Below are 23,032 nucleotides of genomic sequence, written 5' to 3'. Positions count from 1 at the left end.
TTTGTCAAAAGCTGTTGGCTATATTCGTGTGGATCTATTCCTTTTTATTTGATTTCCTCATCTATGTGTCTATCCTTTTTCCAGTACTACACTTTGTTTTTCATAGTAGCTAATATGCCTTCCTTAGGCATTAAGACACATTTCTGTTCATAATCTTAATATAGCAATATTTTTATTCTTTATAAACATCGTCTCCCAGGAAAAATGGTATTTTACCACACTAATCTTTAAATTCCATCCTAAAAATGTAGTTATACACACAAATTTCTAACCTCTTGGAACATTCAGCATAATGGATTTTAGTCACTGGAATAAACTGCTCAGAAAAGTAGCACTGCCTCAATTGTGTTATGATTTGGTAGTCAATATTCTTGTTTTCCAGTATAAAGGAGATCTCATCAGCAGAAACACTGGACTCCTTGTGGTTTCACTGATCAAGAGAACGTTTCTGAGCAGCTTCTGAGCAAACATTTCTTAACAGGTTGATCACAGATCTGGGATCTTCACTTCTCAAAATGGCACTGCCAGACACAATCATGTTAGCTTCTGCCTCTGCACATTTATGGATGGTGTCAGGATCTACTCCACCATCAATCTCTATGTCCAAAGATGAGAACCGGGTCCTCAACCAGTGAAACTTTGGCATCATATCTTCCATGTATTTCTGCCCTCCAAACCCAGGTTCCACTGCCATAACCAAGGCCATATCTATCTGATTAGCCCATCGTGCCAAATATTCAACTGTAATCCCTCGTTTGATAACAAAGCCAACCTTCATTCCATCCTCCCAAATGTCTTTGATCAAAGCCCCTTGGTTCTCGATAGCCTCAAGATGAAAGGTAGATTGATTGGCTCCTGCTACAGCCATTGGATTTACCCACTCTTCTGGCCCAGACACCATCTTATACATGTCAAAGAAAGGGTCCTGGCCTACCTGCTTTCAGTGGCTTTCTACCACAGGGTGACCAAAGGTGATGTTGGGAACAAAATGCCTGTCCATTACATCCAGGTGCAGATAATTGGCCCCAGAGTCCAGCATCTGGAGGCCCTCGGCCCCTAAACTGGCCAGGTCACTGTTGGGGATGGATGGGCTAATCTTGTAGCCAGAAGCCATGGTGCTAGTTCTCTAGAAATACACTGTCTTGATTACTGAATCAACACAGTAAATCTTGAAACTGGAAAATGTGAGTTCTTCAACTTTGTTCTTCCTTTACAGATTGTTTCGCTAATCTAGTTCCTTTGATTTGAATGTAAATTTTAGAATCAGCTAGTCATTATCTAATAAATTCTTAATGGATTCTTGATTGAGATTGTATTAAACCTATTGATCCACTTGGAAAGAATTAACATTTTAACAATATTGAGGTTTCCAATCCATGGGTATGACATCTCTCAGGTTATTTAGATTTATTTGATTTCTCTCATTGGTGATTTATAGTTTTCCACATACATAACTGAATGAATTTGTTAGATTTATACCTACACTCTTCATTTTAGGCTATTATTTTACATGGTTTTTTGTTGGTTGTTTTTTTTTTTTACCTTCAATTCCAATTATTGATTCCCAGTATATCAGAATACAATTGATTTTTGTAAATTGACCTTGTATCTGCAAATTTGCTTAAACTCATTGAATATTTCTGGAAAAAAAATTTATAGATTCATTGGGATTTGTTGCATAGGAAATCATGTCATCTGAAAATAGGCAGTTTTATTTCTTTCTTTCCAGTTTGATTGCTTTTATTTTTCTTTCATGCTGTATTGCACTAGTTAGGACTTTAAGTGTGATATTGAAGAGGAGTGGTGAGAAGGGACATTTTGTGCCTTGTTCAAGATATTAGAGGGAAATCATTCAGTTTCTCAATATTAGCTCTAATATTAGCTAAGGACTTTTTATAGATACTCTGCATTAGTTTAAGCATTTTACCTTCTATCACAGTTCACTGAGAATTTTCATCATGAATGGATCTTGCATTTTGTCAAATGCTTTTTTTTACATCTATTGATATGCTTTAGCCTCTTAATATGATCAGATTCATTGGTTGTTTTCCAATATTGAACCAGCCTTGCATTCTGTGGATAAATTCACTTGGTCATGATGTGTTGTCTTTTTTATACATTCCTGGATTAGATTTGCTAATACTTTGTTAGGAATTTTCTGTCCATATTCATGAGAGATTGATCTGTACTTATAATGTCTTTGTCTGGTTTTGATAATATGCTGAAGTCATAATAACATTGGAAGATTGTTTTCACTGATTCTATTTTTGGGAAATGATTTTGTAGTTCTACCAGTACATATATTATGTAGTTCCATCATTATAAATAAGTGACATTATTTATTTTTAAATGTTTGGTAGATTCACTTTTGAAATCATTTGGACCTTCAGTGAGTTAAAACCTATAATTGTATTTTATTTATTTTGTAAGGTATAGTTGGTTTACAATATTAGTTTCAGGTGTAAAACATAGTGATTCATGTTTTTTATAGATTACACTCCATTTAAATTTATTTAAAATATTGGCTATATTTCCTGTGCTGTACAATGTAGCTTATTATTTATACATATTAGTTTCTACCTCTTAATCCTCTACCCTATTTTTCCCTCCCCTCATTCCCACTCTCCACTTGTAACCACTAGTTTGTTCTCTATATCTGTAAGTCTGTTTCTGTTTTCTTATATTCATTCATTTTTCAGGTTCCACATAGAAGTGATCATATAAAGCATTTTCTTTCACTCTGATTTATTTCATTAAACATTATACCCTCCAGGTCCACCATTTTTTTGCAAATGGCAAAATTTGTTCTTTTTTATGGCTGAGTAATATTCCATTGTATATATATATATGTGTATATATATATATATATATATATATATATATATATATATATATATATATACTCTACATCTTCTTTATCCATCCCTCTATTGATGGGCACTTGGGCTGCTTCCATATTTGGCTGTTGTAAATAATACTGCTATGAACATTATTGAGGTATAGGTATCTCTTCAAATTAGTGTTTTCATTTTCTTCAGATATATACCCAGGAGTGGAATTGTTGGATGAAATGATATTTCTATTTCTAGGGGTTTTTTTTGAGGAAACTCCACACTGATTTCCACAGTGGCTGCACTAATTTACGTTCCCAGAAACAGTGTACAAGGGTACCGTTTTTCGACATCCTCACCAACATTTGTTTTTTGTGGTCTTTTTGATAATATCCATTCTGACAGGTGTGAAGTGATATCTCATTGGGGTTTTGGTTTGTATTTCTCTGATCATTAGTTATGATGAGCATCTTGTACACCTGTTGTCCATCTGTATGACTTCTTTGGGAAAATGTCTGTTCAGATTTTCTGCCCATCTTCTGACTGTTTTGTGTGTGTGTGTGTGTGTGTGTTTTTCTTTTTTTTTTTTTTGATAGTGGGTTGTATGAGGTGTTGATATATTTTGATATTAACCCCTTAATGGTCATACCATTTACAAATATTTTCTCTTATTAAGTAGGGTGTCTTTTCATTTTGTCAGTGGCTTCATTTGCTGTGCAAAAGCTTTTAAGGTTAATTAGGTTCTATTTGTTTATTTTTACTTTTGTTTCTTTTGCCTTAGGAGACATATCCAAAAAAATATTGTGACGATTTATGTCAGAGAGTGTTCTGCCTATGTTTTCTTCTAGGATTTTTATGGTTTCTGGTCTCACATTTAGCTCTTTAACCAAGTTTGAATTTTTTTCATATAGTGTTAGAAATTTTTCTAATTTCATTCTTTTACCTGTAGCTGTCCGGTTTTCCCAGGACCACTTATTGAAGAAACGGTCCTTTCCTCATTGTATATTCTTGCCTCCTTTTTTGTTAGACTAATTGAGCATAGGTGCATGGGTTTATTCTTTTTTGTTGTTGTTATTCCACTTATTTTTAAAAATTTTTTGTTTTATGTTGGAGTATAGTTGATTTACAATGTTGTGTTGGTTTCACGTGTACAGCAAAGTGATGCAGTTATACATCTATCTATTTTTTCCAAACTCTTTTCCCAGTTAAGTTATTATAGAATATTGAGTAGAGTTCCCTGTGCTATACAGGAGATCCTTTTTGGTTATCTCTTTTAATTACAGTAGTGTGTATATGCCAATTCCATTTGTATCATTTTTTAAAAATTCTGCAATAAGTGATATTTGTCTTTCTCTGTCTGACTTACTTCACTTAGTATAATAGTCTCCACATCCATCCACATTGCTGCAAATGGCATTACTTCATTCTTTTTAATGTCTGAGTAATATTGCACTGTATATATGTACCACATCTTTATCCATCCCTCTGTCGATGGACATTTAGGTTGTTTCCATGTCTTGGCTATTGTAAACAGCACTGCAATGAACATTGGGGTACATGTATCCTTTGGAAACATGGTTTTCTCTGGGTATATGCCCAGGAGTGGGATTGCCGGATCATATGATAGCCCTATTTTTAGTTTTTTAAGGAACCTCCATACTGTTCTCCATAGTGGCTGTACCAATTCACTTTCCCACCAACAATCCCTTTTAACAACACCCTCTCCAGCATTTATTGTTTGTAGACTTTTTTTTTTTTTTTTTTTTTTTTTTGCTATGTTGGGTCTCTGATGCTGTGCATGGGCTTTCTCCAGTTGCAGTGAGCAGGGGCCACTCCTCATTGCAGTGTGCGGGCTTCTCATTGCGGTGGCCTCTCCCGTTGCGGGGCACGGGATCCAGGCACATGGGCTCAGTAGTTGTGGCTCGTGGGCTCTAGAGAGCAGGCTCTGCAGTTGTGGCTCACGGGCCCAGTTGCTCTGCAGCATGCGGGATCCTCCCAGACCAGGGCTCGAACCCGTGTCCCCTGCATCAGCAGGTGGACTCTCAACCACTGTGCCACCAGGGAAGCCCTGTTTGTAGACTTTTTGATGATGGCCATTCTGACTTGTGTGAGGTGATATCTCATTGTACTCTTTTGTTTGTTTGTTTTGTTTAGCAAGGAAACGCATCTTTTTTTTTTTCATTGAAGTATAGATGATTTACAATATTGTGTTAGATTCAGATGTACAGCAAAGTGATTCAGTTATATATATTTTTTCAGATTATTTTCCATTATAGGCTATTACAAAATATTGTATATATTTCCCTGTGCTATCTAGTAAATCCTTGTTATTTATCTATTTATGTGTAGTAGTTTGTATCTATGAATCTCATACTCCTAATTTCTCCCTCACCTCTTCCCTTTTCCCTTTGGTAACCATAAGTTTGTTTTCTATGTCTGGAAGTCTGTTTCTGTTTTGTATATAGACTTATTTGTATTATTTTTTAGATTCCATGTATAAGTGATATCATATGGTATTTGTCTTTCTCTGTCTGACTTCACTTAGTATGATATTCTCTAGATCCTAGAGTGATGGAAGTAAAAACAAAAATAAACAAATGGGACTTAATTAAACCCATTGTACTTTTGTTTTCCATTTGTCTAATAATTAGTGATGTTGAGCATCTTTTCATGTGCCTCTTGGCTATATGTATGTCTACTTTGGAGAAATATCTATTTAGGTCTTCTGCCCATTTTTTAATTGAGTTGTTTGATTTCTTTGATATTGAGTCACATGAGCTGTTTGTAAATTTTGGACACTAATCCCTTGTTGGTCGCCTGATTTACAAACATTTTCTCCCATTCTGTGGGTTGTCTTTTTGTTTTGTCTATGGTTTTCTTTGCTGTGCAAAAGCTTTGGAGTTTTTAGGTCTCATTTGTTTATTTTTGTTTTCATTTACATTAGGAGGGGGGTCAAAAAAGATTTTGCTGTGATTTATGTCAAAGAGTGTTCTGCCTATGTTTTCCTCTAAGAGTTTGATAGTGTCTGGTCTTACATTTAGGTCTGTAATCCAGTTTGAGTTTATTTTTGTGTATGGTATTAGGGAGTGTTCTAATTTCATTCTTTTACATGTAGCTGTCCAGTTTTCCCAACATCACTTATTGAAGAGACTGTCTTTTCTCCATTGTATAGTCTTGCCCCCTTTGTCGTAGATTAATTGACCATAGGTGTGTGGGTTTATTTCTGGGTTTCTATCCTGTTCCATTGATCTATATTTCTGTTTTTGTGCCAGTACCATACTGTTTTGATTACTGTAGCTTTGTAGTACAGTCTGAAATCAGGGAGCCTGATTCCTCTAGCTCTGTTTTTCTTTCTCAATATTGCTTTGACTATCCTGGGTCTTTTGTGTCTCCATGCAAATTGTAAAATTGTTTGTTCTGGCTCTATGAAAAATGCCATTGGTAATTTGATAGGGATTGCATTGAATCTGTAGATTGCCTTGGATAGTATATTTATTTTGACAATATTCATTCTTCTAGTCCAAGAACATGGTATATCTTTCATTCTGTTTGTGTCATCTTTGAAAACTGTAAGACATTGATGAAAGAAATCAGAATACAGATCTTTTACCTCCTTAGGTAGCTTTATCCCTAGGTATTTTATTCTTTTTGATGTGAAGGTAAATCAAATGGTTTCTTTAATTTCTCTTTCTAATCTTTCATTTTTAGTGTGTAGAAATGCAACAGATTTCTATGCACTAATTTTGTATACTGCAAATTTACCAAGTTGATTCATGAGCCCTAGTTGTTTTCTGGTAGCACCTTTAGGATTTTCTGTGTATAGTATCATGTCATCTGTAAACAGTTACTGTTTAACTTCTTCGTTTCCAATTTGGATTCCTTTTGTTTCTTTTTCTTCTCTGATTGCTGTGGCTAGGACTTCCAAAACTATGTTGAAAAAGAGTGGCAAGAGTGGATATCCTTGTCTTGTTACTGATCTTAGAGGAAATGCTTTCAGCCTCTCACCATTGAGTAAGATGATAGCTGTAGGTTTGTCATACATGGCCTTTATTATGTTGAGGTAGGTTCCCTCTATGCCCACTTTCTGGAGAGTTTTTATCATAAATTGGTGTTGAATTTTGTTGAAAGCTTTTTCCGCATTTATTGAGTTGATTCTATGATTTTTATTCTTCAATTTGTTGATGTGGTGTATCACACTGGTTGATTTGCGGATATTGAAAAATCCTTGCATCCCTGTGATAAATCCAACTTGATCATGGTGTACAATCCTTTTAATGTATTGTTGGATCCATTTTGCAAATCATATTAATATGATTTTTGCACGTTAACATTGTATCCTGAAATTTTGCCACATTTATTATAGAACTCTAGTAGTTTGGGGGAGGTGTCCCAAGGATTTTCTACATATAATATTATGTCATTTGCATAAAGTAACAGTTGTACTTCTTCCTTTCCAATTTGTATTTCTTTTATTTCTTTTTCTTGTATGATTGCTGTGGCTAGGATTTCCAGTAGCACCTTGAATAAAACTGGTGATAGTGGCCAACCTTATCATGTTCCTGATTGTAAAGGAAATGCTTTCAGGTTTTCTCTATTGTGTATGATGTTAGCGATGGGCTTATCACATATGACCTTTATTATGTTCAGGGATTTTCCATCTATACCCGCTTTCTGGGGAGTTATTATCTAAAATGGAAGTTGAATTTTATCAAAAGCTTTTTCTACGTCTGTTGATATGATCATAAAATTTTTATTTTTCAACATGTTAATGTGGTGTATCACATTGACTTGTGAATATTGAACAATCCTTGCATCCCTGGAGTAAATCCCACTTGCTCATGGTGTATGGGCCTTTTAATGTATTGCTGGATTTGCTTTGCCAATGTTTGGTTGAGGATTTTCACATCTATGTTCTTTAGTGGTATTAGCCTGGAATTTTCATTTTTTGTGATTTCTTTATCTGGTTTTGGTATCAGTGTGACAATGGCCTCAGAGAATGAATTCAGAAGCATTCCATCCTCTGTAATTTTTTACAATAGTTTGGGAAGGATATGTGTTAACTCTTCTCTAAATGTTTGGTAGAATTCACCTGTGAAGAATCTGGTTCTGGACATTTGTTTTTTGGGAGTTTTTAAAAATTATTATTACTGATTCAATTTCATTACAATAATTGGTTTGTTCTAGAAAATAGAAGAAATTTTCTATTTGTTCCTGCTTTAGTTTTGGGAGAGTGTACATTTCTAGGAATTTGTCCATTTTTTCTAAATTGTCCACTTTATTGGCATATAGTTGCTCATAGTACCCTCTTATGATCCTTTGTATTTCTGTGGCATCAGTTGTTAATTCCCGTTTTTCATTGCTGATTTCTTGGATTTGGGTCCTCTTTTTTTTTCTTGATGAGTCTGGCTAAACGTTTATCAATTTTGTTTATCTTTTCAAAGATCCACCTCTTACTTTCATTGATCTTTCTTTTCTTTTATTATTTTTAGTATCTATTTCATTTACTTCTGCTCTGCTCTTTATGATTTCTTTCCTTCTACTAACTTTCAATTTCATTCATTCTTCTTTTTACAGTTCCTTTAGGTGTAACTTTAAGTTGTTTGTTTGAAATTTTTCTTGTTTCCTGATTGAGCTTGTATTGGTATAAACTTCCCTCTTAGAACTGCTTTTGCTGCATCCCATAGATTTTTGATCTTTGTGGTTTTGTTTTCATTTTTCTCTAGATATTTTATTTCTTCTTTGATTTGTTCATTGATTCATTGGTTGTTTAGTATCATATCGTTTAGCCAGCCATGTTTGTGTTTTTTGCAGTTTTTTTCTTGTAGTTGATTTCTAGTCCCATAGTGTTGTGGATGCAAAAGATGCTTTATATGATTTCAGGTTTCTTAAACTTACTGAGATTTGTTCTGTGGCTTGCTACTGCAAGCTGTGAGACTGCAGTGGTCCTGGGATTGGTGTCTGCCTGCTGGTGTGTGTGACCCAGGCTTAGGTGTCCTGGGACTGGTACCTGCCCACCAGTAAGTGAGGATGGTCCCAGGGCTAGTGCTGTCCCTCTGATTTGGAACAGTGTCCTGGGCCTTCTGTGGGACAGGCCTGTGTCCTTTTGTGGCTGAGGCAGGGCATCCTGCCTGCTGGTGGGTATAGCTGTGTCCCTGTCCAGCTAGTTGCTTGGCCTGAGGCTTCTCAATACTGATGCCGACAGACTTGTTCATGGAACTGGTTCCTGGTGCTAATAAGCTAGAAGGATTCCTAATGATGCTTGATAGCACCAGTGTCCGCATGGTAGAATGAGCTTCCACAAAAGACTCCTTCCAGTGTCTGTGTCATCAGTGTGAGCTGCAGTTGCCTCCTGCCTCTCCAGTATACCCTCCAAAATCAGCATGTGGGTCTGACCTAGGCTTCTTTCAAATTATTGCTTCTGCCCTGGGACCTGGAGCATGTGAGATTTTGTGTGCACTTTAGGAATGGAGTCTCTATTTCCCACAGCATTCTGGGCCTCCCAAAAGTAAGCTCTGCTGGCCTTCAAAGCCAAACATTCTGGGGGGGGGTCCTCTTTCTGATGCAGGACCCCTGGGCTGGGGAGCCCAACATGGGTCTCAGAACCATTGCTCTTTGAGGAGAACCTCTGCAGTTGTAATTATTCTCTCATTTGTGGGTTGCCCACCCAGGTGATAAGGATCTTAACTATACTGTGACTCTGCCACTCCTTATCTCATTGTGGTATATGTGTGTGTGTATACACACACACACACACACACACACACATATATATATTTGTAGAGGATATTTCCTGCTAGATTGGTATATGTGTGTGTGTGTATACACACACACACACACACACACACACATATATATATTTGTAGAGGATATTTCCTGCTAGATTCCAGTCTTTCTTATCAATATGTGCTCTGTAAGTATTTGTAAGTTTGGTGTGCCCATGAGAGGAGATGAGCTCAGGGTCTTACTACTCCACCATCTTGGCCAAGCTCTCAAAACCTATAACCTAAACTACAATTTAATTTTTTCAATAGGTTTTAACTACAATTTAATTTCTTTAACAGACATAGGACTATTTGGTTTATCTATTTCTTCTTTGATGAGTTTTGGTAGTTCGTTTCTTTCAAGGAATTTCTCCATTTCATCTAAGTTATTGAATTTATGGGCATAGGTGTTATTTTGGGGGGGGAGGTGTAGAATTTTTTATTATCCTTTTAATCAGTAGTTTTATCTCCATTTGATTCCTGATATTGGTTAGTTTTGTCTCCTCGCTTTTCTTCCTGGTTAGCTGAGGTAGAATGTAGGCTTCACCTAATAAAAGAATGTGATTTATAAGAGATACAAAATTTTAATTTATATTTTTCTCTAAGAGAGCAGGAAGATATTTAAAGAAGGATGTAGGCCAAAACAATATAGTTAAGAAGGAAGAGCTAATTGATATACATCAAACTCTGTACTCTAAAAATGAAGAAATTATCTTCTTTTCCAGGGTTAATGGAATAGTCACAAAAATTGACCATATATTATTTAACAAAGAAAATGTTCTAAAAGTATAAACCAGTAGTACTACTATATACAACATTCTCTGGTTACACTGCACAAAAATTGAACCTTAATTAATGACAATTACCATAAACAACTATGGTAGTAAACCTTAGTAATTCTAGTCTGGTTGGATAATAAGCACTTTATAGAAAAAACTGGGTAAATCAACTATACTTCAAGAAAAGAAAAGAAAAATCTAGAATTTTCTGCCTTGCAAAAGAGGGCAAAATGAGACCAAATTAAGCTGACAAAGATATGTAGCTCTCCTTTGAGCAATCACTAACTCAATCAAAATGATCCTGGTGTGTGGAACTAACCATGTGAAAATTGCTATGTGCTAGTAGTGAATAACATAGTTCAGTATTTTAATTTATACTATTTTAAATTTAAATAAGAAGTTATTTGTACAGCATCCTTGGTTTGTGTCATGAATATATAATGCCTCCTTTAAACTTTTTATAGAATTTTCTATCAACATATTCTGTACACATATTTCTAAGAATGCTTCTGGTGTGTTATATAATTTCTATGAGGCTCTGAGGTCATCCTGGAAACAATGGAAGAAGTAATTATACTTTTTATATTCCACAGCTTATCTTAAAATGTTTCTATGTTCTTATTAATATTATAATGGAAGCATTTGCAATTATACAATTATTATTACCTTTTTAATTACTGATAGGTTATGGAGATCCATGTACTAATTTGAGGTCAAACTATTCTTTGAAGGTATAATACATGCATTTAATCCTGTACATTGGAAAATGTGAACTTTTAAATACTATACAATTCTTCTGTAATTACACCTGCAATCAAAAGCCATTTCCCACCCATTAAGACTTTGTGTTACATGGCGTATGCTACTGAAGGAAAAGTAAATCTCTCAAGCTTGCCAGAATTGTATGTCTGAACAGAGCTGATGATGATACATTAATTTCCTGTTTGATACACTTCTAGTTAATTTCCAGTCTAATCAAATACATTTTTTTACTGGGTTAGTGGATTATTTTGAAAGGTTACAAAGAGTATCAAGAATAGATCTGTAGTTCTACTAAGAAAATCTGTCTGAAGCAGGGTGATTGAATAATGTGTGGTTACAACAAATAATTCAGACACTTATTGTTGTTAATATGAGACTATTGAGATTGGATAAAAAGGTTTTCTTTTGCAAAATTTAAAAAATAAAGGATTTATGTCAGTTTCATACTACAAATTAATGATGACAATTGCCTCATTTAATTTTCCTCAAACTTCTTTGGAGGCTATTTTAATCCTACAGATTTTTTCAATTCAAATGCAAATATGTGGAGAGGGTCAAAATGCCTATTTGTTTCAAGAAACGAAACTTGAACCCAGCCTTCCCCTGTATCTTTCTACAATTATTCTCTGCAAAACACATTGACTCACTAGCAACATAATATGCTTTTAATGCTGTTATCTCAATTCCTGCTTAATTCATCAAGGGTGGTTTCTGTCCTTAACACTTCATTGCAATCACAGTCATTAAGGTCAGTGGTTTGCTGTCTTTTACCTACTCTCTTTAATCTCATCAACACCATTAACCTAATAGGTTACTGTTTTACTCCCTCCCCTTCTTTCCCCTTCCTTCCCTTCCTTCTCCTCCTCCTTTTCATTGCATGAGATTCCCTCCTTTTCTTGTACATTCCTGATGCTGGGCATGAAATAAATCTGCAGTGAAAAAGTTAAAAATAATAATTATTCCATCTTCAAGTCAACTATGTGTACACTGTGGCAAAAATATTCTGGAGGTGTAAAAAATAAAACAAACTTTTCAGATGACCTGAATGCTATTTGTATAATTCAGTTGAAACAATATGCCTTTTCTAAATTATGTCATAAAATGAACCTCAGTGATAGATTAACCATATTGCTCAAAGGGTGTCAAATGAACGACTTCTTCTGAAACAAAAATGAATACATACGATACAGGTTCTTTGTTAATATAAACATTTTAAAGGTCATTTTTCAAACTGTTTTAGTGACCTAGAGCCAAATTCTATGCTTCAGGTGAACAAAAATCTATCTTTTCTAAATGAACAGTATGGACTGGCAGTTTACTTAGAGGAAAGAAATGTTTAATATATTTTCTCTGCTATGACTATCAATGATGATAAACTATAAAATATAAAAGAACCTCTTTGTGAAGAATAAGCTTTGCTTCACCCCTGTGTTAAGATAAATGCAGTTTGTACTCACAGAAAAACAAAACTTTAGACTAAAATGTGGTACCATGTCACATCAGTCTTAAAAAGCTTACTTATGTCTCAAACATATGGATGAACATCAGAAAAAAATAATGTCAACTAGATATATGTTTTTAGCAAAAGGAAAAAAATGTGTTTTCATTTTCTGGCTTAAAATATTTCTGTTCTAAATGTTTTTCCCCAAAGCTCATGAATATACCATACATCTAAAGTAATAACAGTGAATTATGAAACTGTAAACTAGTCAGTGTTTGAATAAATTAATAATGAATCTGGAAGTATGGAATAAATCCACAGAGCATGTAGCACACAACTCTTCACAAGCTAATAATTTTTAAAACTCTGAGATCAGATTATTTTCCAATAAAACATGTCATAATAATTTATTTTATAATTGTGATAAGGACATTAAGAGCCAATAAATAGTGATGTCATCAAGGTTTATTGAATCAGTATGTAAAGGCAAGGGACAGTGATCATATCTTTATTACAGCAAATGTAAGAATGCTTAGTAGTTTCAGTTGCAGTTAAATAGAATGGATTCAAACAGTATTGTTTGTCTTGGAATCTATAGGAAGGAATTGTATTATTTTAAAACCTGATGGATGGAAGAAATGAGGCCAAGGTATGGGTAAGCTTTGGGAGGTAGAAGGAAGGCCTCAGAAGAGACAAAAAAGTGGAAAGTGTGGGTGAGATCAGAAGAAGAGTACAAGTGTTATGTTGTATTCTAAGAAAATGCAATGTTGTATCTGATTTAGTAAGGGGACTGAAGCTGATGAACTACATAAATGCCCTCTATATCAAATTAACCTTGAAAGGCTAGTTTTTATATGTGGATTTCTAACAAAAAAGTGGAGAAGTAAAGAACCAAACTACATAGCCCAGACTCTGTGATCCATCTGTGATTGATTCTCTACTAGTTAATACCTTCATCCAGAAAATAATTCCTGCCTGGACAAAAATCCCATGCCTTTTCATAGTCTTTTCTTTTCCTTGATGTGGTCTTTTCTAGACAACCAAAATATGATTGTTAAAGTCATTTTCATTTTTTGCCTTATGAAAATTTAATATTATGGGTATCCTTTTCCTTATAAAGTTTAAAATTAATGTGTTTAATTTAAAAATAAATTCTTAATTACATTTCTTTTGTTAATTTAAAAAATTGATTTAGTGATAACTGATGTTTTATTACAGATTTTCTCATCATGCTCAAAACATACTTTTCCATTTATTCATTTATTTTAAGTTCCTTAGTAGTATGTATGTATGTATGTATGTATGTATGTATTTATTTATTTTGAATGTTGGGCCATAGTTTATTCCTGCAAGTCACATTGAAAAGAAAAAACAGCAAATATGGAGGTGGTAGGTGTAGTAGCATTTATTTTTACATGTATTTTTCCACATTTCCTGTTAGCCTTTTCCCCTAGATATTTAATCTTTTTATTCCTGTCTGCTAATGTATTCTGTGTTTATAGGAAGACTCCTAATATCCTACATTAATTTTGCACCTGCCACTTTACTATATAACTTTTAGTGTTTGTGATATTCTCTAGAGTTTAACTAGTGCCATTTCATCAACATATAATGATAATTTTACCTTCTCCTTTCCAATTTTTTAACTCATTTACTTTTTCCTTTCTCACTGCACTCTTTATATAGTATCATTCAAAATGACTTGAGCTAAAATGTCATAATTTTGTTAGGTCATTTTGCAAGTTTTTGTGAAAGAGGTACGTTTTAGAATGTTTTGAAGTACTGATGAACAGAATAAATGAAAATGTAGCTATGAGAGTGATGCCTTGTGAGAAGCTTCTGAAGTAGAACAGATGACTGATGTGGACACTGAGTATTGCAGAAAATGATCTGTCAACCTCATTTTGCTGATGAAGTAATCAAAGCAGAAGTAGCATCTGCCTTTCACTTTTTCTCTCTGTTTACCTAGCATCATTTGGTTTGCTGTCTTTCTCCTAACCAGTTTCTAATACTGATAGGGGTTCTTAATCTCCTCTGGCCATCACCTCCCAATACTCTCTGGTCTTTCTTTAGTACTAAGGGCTAAGTGTGGTCATTTCCTCAGATGTGCCACCAGCTAGATGTGGGGTCTACCATCCACTTGGTTCCACTGGTCACTCATGTTAATCCTGGAGCTATAGCTCTCCCACCCTTTGTGCCATATTCCTATTACTGAAGCTTGGCTTCCCTGAGGGACTGAGCCCCAGTCCAATGTCTTGTGACCTGCCACTTCAAGGGCAAAACTTTAAAAGGACCATGTAACCCACTAGTTCCCAACCTTGACAACATGTTAAAATTATCTGAGGAGCGTAAAAAATGTATACTTGTCTGTGTTTCAACCTCAGATGTCTGGGTTTTGACCCTAAATATCTGATTTCATTAATATGAGATGGGGCTCTACAACTGTATAGTAGCTTGAGGACCACTGATCTTATTTGACTATAAAATACCATCTGGCCCTCTTCTCTGTTTTTCTAGATGACATTCTACCAGTACATGGATACCTGTAGGGGACTATGGCCTTAGATTAGCCTGGCTTTACCAGTTTTCTTTGACCACTGTTCTCTGTATTATCTCCCTGGTAGATGCTCTTTTGTCACTCTAGCTCACCTGTCAGCCTATTCAAATCTGGTAAACTGTTGCCTCTTTCTTTATGTAACCTAGGCTGTAGGGAGCAAGCATAATTTACACTTTAGTTGCTCACATGGGTATTTAGCAGTAAAGCCAGGGCCACCAGGTGTACTGACTTCTAGACATCTGTTCTTTGCATTATGCCTGAATGCCTTTAATTTAGTTCATTATTTACTTTGCCATGTTCTAGATTCTCCCTGTTTTTCCCGCATTTGGGCCTAGTACACTCAATAAATATAGATTAGTAATTATTTATTTTTTTTTACACATTTTCTCCCTTTGTACACATACCTCATTTTAGACAATGCTGAAAAGATCATGATTCATTATTCCACATAGAAACTAACAGCTGGAGTCAATTAAAGTGAATCTAACTCATATACCACATGGTACAGAAGCTGGATGAAGTTTTTATTGAAGCTAGACATTGGTAATGCAATATGTAATGTATATAGACTCTTTATCACATTTCATTCCACATGTCCTTGAACTTAGATGCTATAAAAAGCCATGATCAGTTGATGAGAAATTATGATGTCTTAACGTTTTTTAAAGACATAACTGTTTTTCATCTAGGTCCCTACAACTATACTTTATAAAAAATTAAAATACAAATTATTTTTCACTCTAATAATGAAAGAATCTTGAACTAAAACAGCAAAAATGTGAATTAAAGTATTGGTTACTGGTGTTTCTTACAAGAAGTCATAACGTTCTTATCTTTTTTCTCTTTAAATTTAAAATTTTTTGTCACTGATGTTGGTATTTAAAGCCACAGCTAAAGATCATATTTCTGTAAATTAAGCTATCATACTAGACATACACATCATATTATATAGTTTAATCTTTGGATCACTAAAAACTTAAAGAGGTATCATATATTTGTCCTGCAAGAAATAATAGCAAATGTTGAGTTTTTCAAAGTTATATATCAAATACAGGTGGACCAAAATGAAAAAAAATCATAAAATATTAAATATTTGTGTTTTCACCATAGGATACCACACCAAAATGGCATTATATGTGAATCCCAGAGACATTTATAAACTTTAAATGTCAAAACAGAGCCTTAGATCCCATTCTCTAAGTATCACGTCACATTAAGGACTGAAGTCTTATTTTCATCCATTCATTGATTGTGACAGTTGCCTAAACGGTGAAGAGTAAAACTGTACCCACCACATATGGATTGAGCAATGGGAAAGAGATCTTAGGGAAAGGCTGAGTTTAGAATAAGTTTCTTCTCAACAGAAATGCCTAAAGTGTAAGTTAGTCTAATTTCATGTTATGATTTATTTTTATAAATAAAACTCATTATTTTTCTCCCATGGATTCCAGTAACTGTGTGATACTGTAATTTCTTTCATCTCTAAATCTAGTTAACGTCTTCACACCAGTCATGTGATTTACTTACACATCCTTTAGTATGTGCCCTGGATGCAAAAGCATAGTTGCAACTTAGTGTAAAAGCTAGCTACAATTTAGATATTCATGACTGTCACCAACATGAAGAAGACTGGGAAATTTCTGAGTGTGATGCAAAATGTGATTGGCATTATGAACCAGCATGCCTGCTGAGGGCTCACAGTGGAATGGGGCAAATGGACCCTGTAGCTGAGGCTATAGAAAGATAGTCCAAGCTGTATTGGGAGATAGCTGAGTTAAGAGCATTAGTCTTTGCAACAAAGACTAAGATGGAACCCAGATTGACGGGAGGAGAATTGAAAAGATTCACTCCAGAAAGAATAGATTACATTTCCTATGAAAGCAGAGACATAAATTATTCCATCTGGGAACAAATTATTGCAATGGAGACAGTGGCCAGCATCCTAGGCCAGACCTGGGAGGCTATCAAGGACAGACATCAGTACTTGGAGCAGACATAACACTCCTAGGTACCTCCCATTCCCATTCATTCCTTCTATCAACAGGAGAAGCAAGATAAGAGAAGAGTCCCAAGACCCCAAGCTTTAAAACCCTAAGTATCTGCGTTACCTTGAATTGGCAAGTTAATAACTTCTACTACCAAACACTATTTGGGATTCATGAGCTAAAAACAAATTTCAGTTAGGAAGAAATATGGACACTATAAATGGACCCTGTAATTGTGTTCATTTCGTAACTGCAACCATTTAAAGCATATTATAAACTCTGAGTGCATTGCCCTACTCTCTTCTCACATTCAGGGTTGCTCTTTGATAAGTCTGAAAATTATTATAGTCAACACATTAACAGCTTATTAGGTCTAGGTACTGTAGTAAGCACTTCAAGGTCTTAACAATATAGAAACTATTATTATCTCTGTTTTATAGTTGAAATAACTGAAGCACAAGTTAAATAAATTGCCCGAGTCACATGGTTAATAAACTGCAGCTCCTGAATCTAGACCTCATGTGTTTAGATACTACATCACACAGATTCTCATGACAGGCACTTTCTCACTGCTTTTTGAGTGGCTTTTAAAAAAAGTCTTTAGAAGCTTTTAATATCTTCTCCTTTCTTTATTTTTCTGAAGTTTAATGAATATATGTCTAAGTGTGAGCCTTTTAAAATTTAAAGAGATGAGCATTTGATGAACTCTTTCTAAAATTTCTGTCTCATGTCAAATCTGTTTTTCTCTTCTCCATCTTTTCTCTTTATTTGTGTGAACCTGCAAAAACTGGAACGATAAGGGCTAAAAATGTCCACAATAAAAGGTTTGTAGGGACTTCCCTGGTGGCACAGTGGTTAAGAATCTGCCTGCCAATGCAGGGGACACGGGTTCAAGCCCTGGTCCTGGAAGATCCCACGTGCCGCAGAGCAAATAAGCCCGCGAGCCACAGCTACTGAGCCTGAGCACTAGAGTCCGCGAGCCACAACTACTGAGCCCACGTGTTACAACTACTGAGCCCATGTGCCACAACTACTGAAGCCCACACGCCTAGAGCCTGTGCTCCACAACAAGAGAAGCCATCACAGTGAGAAGCCTGCGCGCAGCAACTAGAGAAAGCCCATGTGCAGCAACGAAGACCCAAGGCAGCCAAAAATATAAATTAATTTATTAAAATATATAATTTTATTAATAAAATTTATTAATAAAATTTTCATTTTTAAAAAGGTTTGTATTTCCCACTCCCCTCCCCCCTAATTTCTGGATAAGACAATAGGCAAAATAAGAATAGATTGGATTGTGCTAAGAAAAAACCAACCAAAAAACTTAGTGCCTTTAACAACAGTAGAGACCGGCATCTTTGTTCTACATCTATTCAATCTGGGTGTAGGCTGATAAAGCAGCCAGCATCTCGATGCTGCTGCCCTGTGATTGATGGAAACACAATTCTGCAAGGGTACCAATTAAATGATCTTGCCCCCAAATGGACACATAGCACTTTCTCTGATAGTTCATTGGTCATAACTAGTCACATGGTCCTGTACAACCAACAGTGAATTTGCTTGGCAGTGAATATGTATTGCTTGTAATTTGTGTGTTCAAGATTAGAGAAAGGGGAATGGGTGTCTAAGGGCAGTTAGTTACTCCATAGGGACATTTTCACTGAACTTCAGCCCTAATTTTCATTTCTGCGCTTTAGCCTACTCCTCACTCTGAGATAAGAGCTTCTGAGAGTTTCTCTGTGAAAACTTGCTCCTTCCTTCTTCCTTCTAGCCTATTTTCAGTTGCAGCTTCTCTCCCTCTTCAACGAAAGTGTTGGTCTTTCTCATTGGTCAGTGATGCTTACGCCCCAACTCCTGTTCTCCTCGGGCTTATACTTTTTCTTTTGTATAATTTAGTTTTTATTTTATATTAGAGTATAGTTGATTTACGATGTTGTTAGTTTCAGGTTTACAGCAAAGTGATTCAGTTATACATATACATATATCCATTCTTTTGCAGATTCTTTCCACATATATGTTATTACAGAATATTTTTTAAACATTTTGTATTGGAGTATAGTTGATTAACAATGTTGTATTAGTTTCAGGTGTATAGCAAAGTGATTCAGTTATACATATGTGTATTTCTTAAGTTCTTGTCCCATTTAGGTTGTTACATAATATTGAGCAGAGTTCCCTGTGATATGCAGTAGGTCCTTGTTGGTTATCCATTTTAAATATAGCAGTGTGTACATGTCAATCCCAAACTCACTAACTAACCCTCCCCCCCACCATTCCCCCCTGGTAACCATAAGTTCATTCCCTAAGTCTGTGAGTCTGTTTCTATTTTGTAAATAAGTTCATTTGTATCGTTGTTTTTAGATTCTGCATGTAAGTGATAATCATACGATATTTGTCTTTCTCTGTCTGACTTACTTCACTCAGTATGACAATCTCTAGGTCCATCCATGTTGCCACACATGGCATTATTCCATTCTATTTAATGGCTGAGTAATATTCCATAGTGTATATGTACCACATCTTCTTTATCTGTTCATCTGTCAGTGGACATTTAGGTGGCTTCCATGTCTTGGCTATTGTAAACAGTGCTAAAATGAACATTGGGGTGCATGTATCCTTTTGGACCATGATTTTCCTCCAGATAAATGCTCAGGAGTGGGATTACAGGATCATATGGTAGCTCTCTTTTTAGTTTTTTAAGGAACCTCCATACTGTTCTCCACAGTGACAGTACCAATTTACATTCCCACTAACAGTGTGAGAGGGTTCCCTTCTCTCCACACCCTCTCCAGCATTTATTGTGGATTTTTCGGTGATAGCAATTCTGACTGGTATGAGGTGATATCTTTGTTTTGATTTGCTTTTCTCTAATAATTAGTGATGTTGAACACCTTTTCATGTGCCTTTTGGCCATCTGTATGGCTTCTTCGGAGAAACGTCTACTTAGGTCTTCTGCCCAGTATTTGATTGGGTTCTTTGTTTTTATGATATTAAGCCACATGATCTATTTGTGAATTTTGGAGACTAATCCCTTGTTGGTCACATCATTTGTAAACATTTTCTCCCATTCTGTGGATTGTCTTTTTGTTTTGTCTATGGTTTCCTTTGCTGTGCAAAAGCTTTTGAGTTTACTTAGGTCCCATTTGTCTATTTTTGTTTTTATTTCCATTATTCTGGGAGGCAGCTCGTAAAAGATATTGCTGCAATTTATGTCAGAGAGTGTTCTGCCTGTGTTTTCCTCTAAGAGTTGTATAGTGTCTGGACTCACATTTAGGTCTTGAATCCATTTTGAGTTTATTTTTGTGTATGGTGTTACAGTATGTTCTAATTACATTTTTTTTTTTTTACATGTAGCTGTCTGGTTTTCCCAGCACCACTTGCTGAAGAGACTGTCTTTCCTCCATTGTATAGTCTTGCCTCCTTTGTCATAGATTAATTGACCATAGGTGTGTGGGTTTATTTCTGGGCTTTGTATGCTATCTATATTTCTATTTTTGTGCCAGTACCATATTTTTTTGGTGACTGTAGCTTTGTAGTATAGTCTGAAGTGAGGGAGCCTGATTCCTCCAGCTCCATTTTTTCTTTCTCAAGATTGCTTTGGCTATTCAGGGTCCTTTGTGCTCCATACAAATTTTAAGATTTTTTTGTTCTAGTTCTGTGAAAAATGCCAGTGGTAATTTGATAGGGATTGCATTGAATCTGTAGATTGCTTTTGGTAGCATAATCATTTTGGCAATATTGATTCTTCCAATCCAAGAATATGGTGTATGTTTCCATCAGTTTGTGTTGTCGTAGGATATAACATTCATATATAACATAGAAGCATGTTAGTTATTTTTGTCATGTTGTCCTTTACATCCCTAGGACTTATGTATCTTATAACTGGAAGTTTGTACATTTTGACTACCTCATCCAATTCCCACCCACCCCCCATTTTTGGTAATCACAAATCTGATTTCTCTTTCTATGAAATTTTTCATTTATTTTTGGAGTATAGTTGACCTACAACACTGTGTTAGTTCCTGATACAGAAAATAGTGACTTCATGTTTTCGTACGTTTCAAAAAGATCATCACAATCTAGTTATATGTCACCATGCAAAAATCTTTTATAGTCATTGATTATATTTCCATCATTGTACATTTCATGCCTGTAACTCATTTATTTTGGGTGAACTGGTAGTTCATACCTCATGATCTTTTTACTTATTTCTTTCCTCCCAGCACCACCCTCTCTGCTGGCAATCAGCTGTTTGTTCTCTATACCTATGACTCTGTTTCTCTTTTATTTTTACTCATTTGTTTTGTTTATTTAGATTCCACATATAAGTGAAATCGTGCACTATTTGTCTTTTTTTGTCTGATTTATTTCACTTAGCATAATACCCTTTAGATCCATCCATGTTGTCTTGAATGGCAAGATTTCATTCTCTTTCGTGACTAAGTAATATTCCATTGTACATATAAACCACATGTTCTTTATTCTTTTACTGATGGACACTTAGGTTGCTTCCATATCTTGATGATTGTAAATAATACTGCAATAAACATAAAGGTGCATATATCTTTTCTACTTAGTGTTTTGGTTTTCTTATGATATATACCCAGGAGTGGATTTGCTGAGTTATATGGTAATTCCCTTTTTAATTGTTTGAGGAACCTCCATACTATTTTCCATATTGGCTGCACCAATTTACATACCCTCAAACATTCCAGCACAAAGGTTCCCTTTCTCCATATCCTTGCCAACATTTTTATTTGTTGTCTTTTTGATAATAGTTATTCTGACAGGTGTGAGGTGATATCTCATTGTGGTTTTGATTTTCATTTCCCTGAAGATTGGTGATTTTGAAAATCTTTTCATTTGCATGATGCCCATGTGTATGTCTTTGTAGGAAAATGTATATTCAGTTCCTCTACCCATTTTTTAATTGGGTTGTTTTTAATCGTTGTTGTGGAGTTTAATGAATTCTTTGTGTGTTTTGGATATTAACCCCTTATTAGTCACATCATTTACAAATATCTTCTCCCATTCAGTAGCTGGTCCTTTTGTTTTGTTGATAGTTTACTTCCCTGTGCAAAAGCATTATAGTTTGATGTAATCCTATTTATTTTTTCTTCTGTTTCACCTGTGCAAGTAGACATACCTAAAAAATATTGTGAAGACCAATGTCAAAACGTCTATTACCAGTTTTCTTCTAGAAGTTTTATGGCTTCATTTTGAATTTATTTTTATGCATGGTGTGATAGATAAGTCCAGTTTGACTCTTTTGCACGTAGCTGTCCAGTTTTCCTACTGCCATTTGTTGAAGACTGTCTTTTCCCCGTTGTATATTCCTGCCTTTTTTGTCATAGATTAATTTTCCTTATAAGTGTGGGTCCATTTCTTGGATCTCTATTTTGTTCCACTAATCTATGTGTCTGTTTTTTTGTGCCAGTACTGTTTGATTACTGTAGCATTGTAGTATAGTTTGAAATCAGGGAGTGTGCTACCTCCAGCTTTGTTTTTCCTTCTCAAGATTGTTTTGGCTATTCAGGGTCTTTTGTGTTTCCATACAAATATTGGAATTATTTGTTGTAGCTCAGTGAAAAATGTCATTGGTATTTTGATAGGAAGTGCATTGTATTTATAGATTGCCTTGGGTAGTATGGTCATTTTTATAATATTCTTCCACTCCATGAACACCGTATATTTTTGCATGTTTGTGTCATATGCAATTTCTTTCATTCGTGTCTTAGAGCTTTTGGAGTACAAGTGTTTTACCTCCTTAGTTATATATATTTGTAGGAATTTTGTTCCTTTTTTTTTTTTTTTTTTTTTTTTTGTGGTACATGGGCCTCTCACTGTTGTGGCCTCTCCCATTGCAGAGCACAGGCTCCAGACGCACAGGCTCAGCGGCCATGGCTCACGGGCCTA

The 23,032-nt window shown here is 35.2% G+C and overlaps 1 pseudogene; it reads right to left on the bottom strand.

Annotated features, from left to right (window-relative positions):
- Positions 1 to 427: 427 nt before the first annotated feature.
- Positions 428 to 1,114, bottom strand: LOC102987904 (ribulose-phosphate 3-epimerase-like; annotated as a pseudogene).
- Positions 1,115 to 23,032: the final 21,918 nt, after the last annotated feature.

The sequence above is a fragment of the Physeter macrocephalus genome, chromosome 5, assembly GCF_002837175.3.
Source record: "Physeter macrocephalus isolate SW-GA chromosome 5, ASM283717v5, whole genome shotgun sequence".
NCBI lineage: Eukaryota > Metazoa > Chordata > Mammalia > Artiodactyla > Physeteridae > Physeter > Physeter macrocephalus.
Note: the sequence above shows the minus strand (reverse complement) of the source record. Positions and strands in the feature narration are given on the sequence as shown.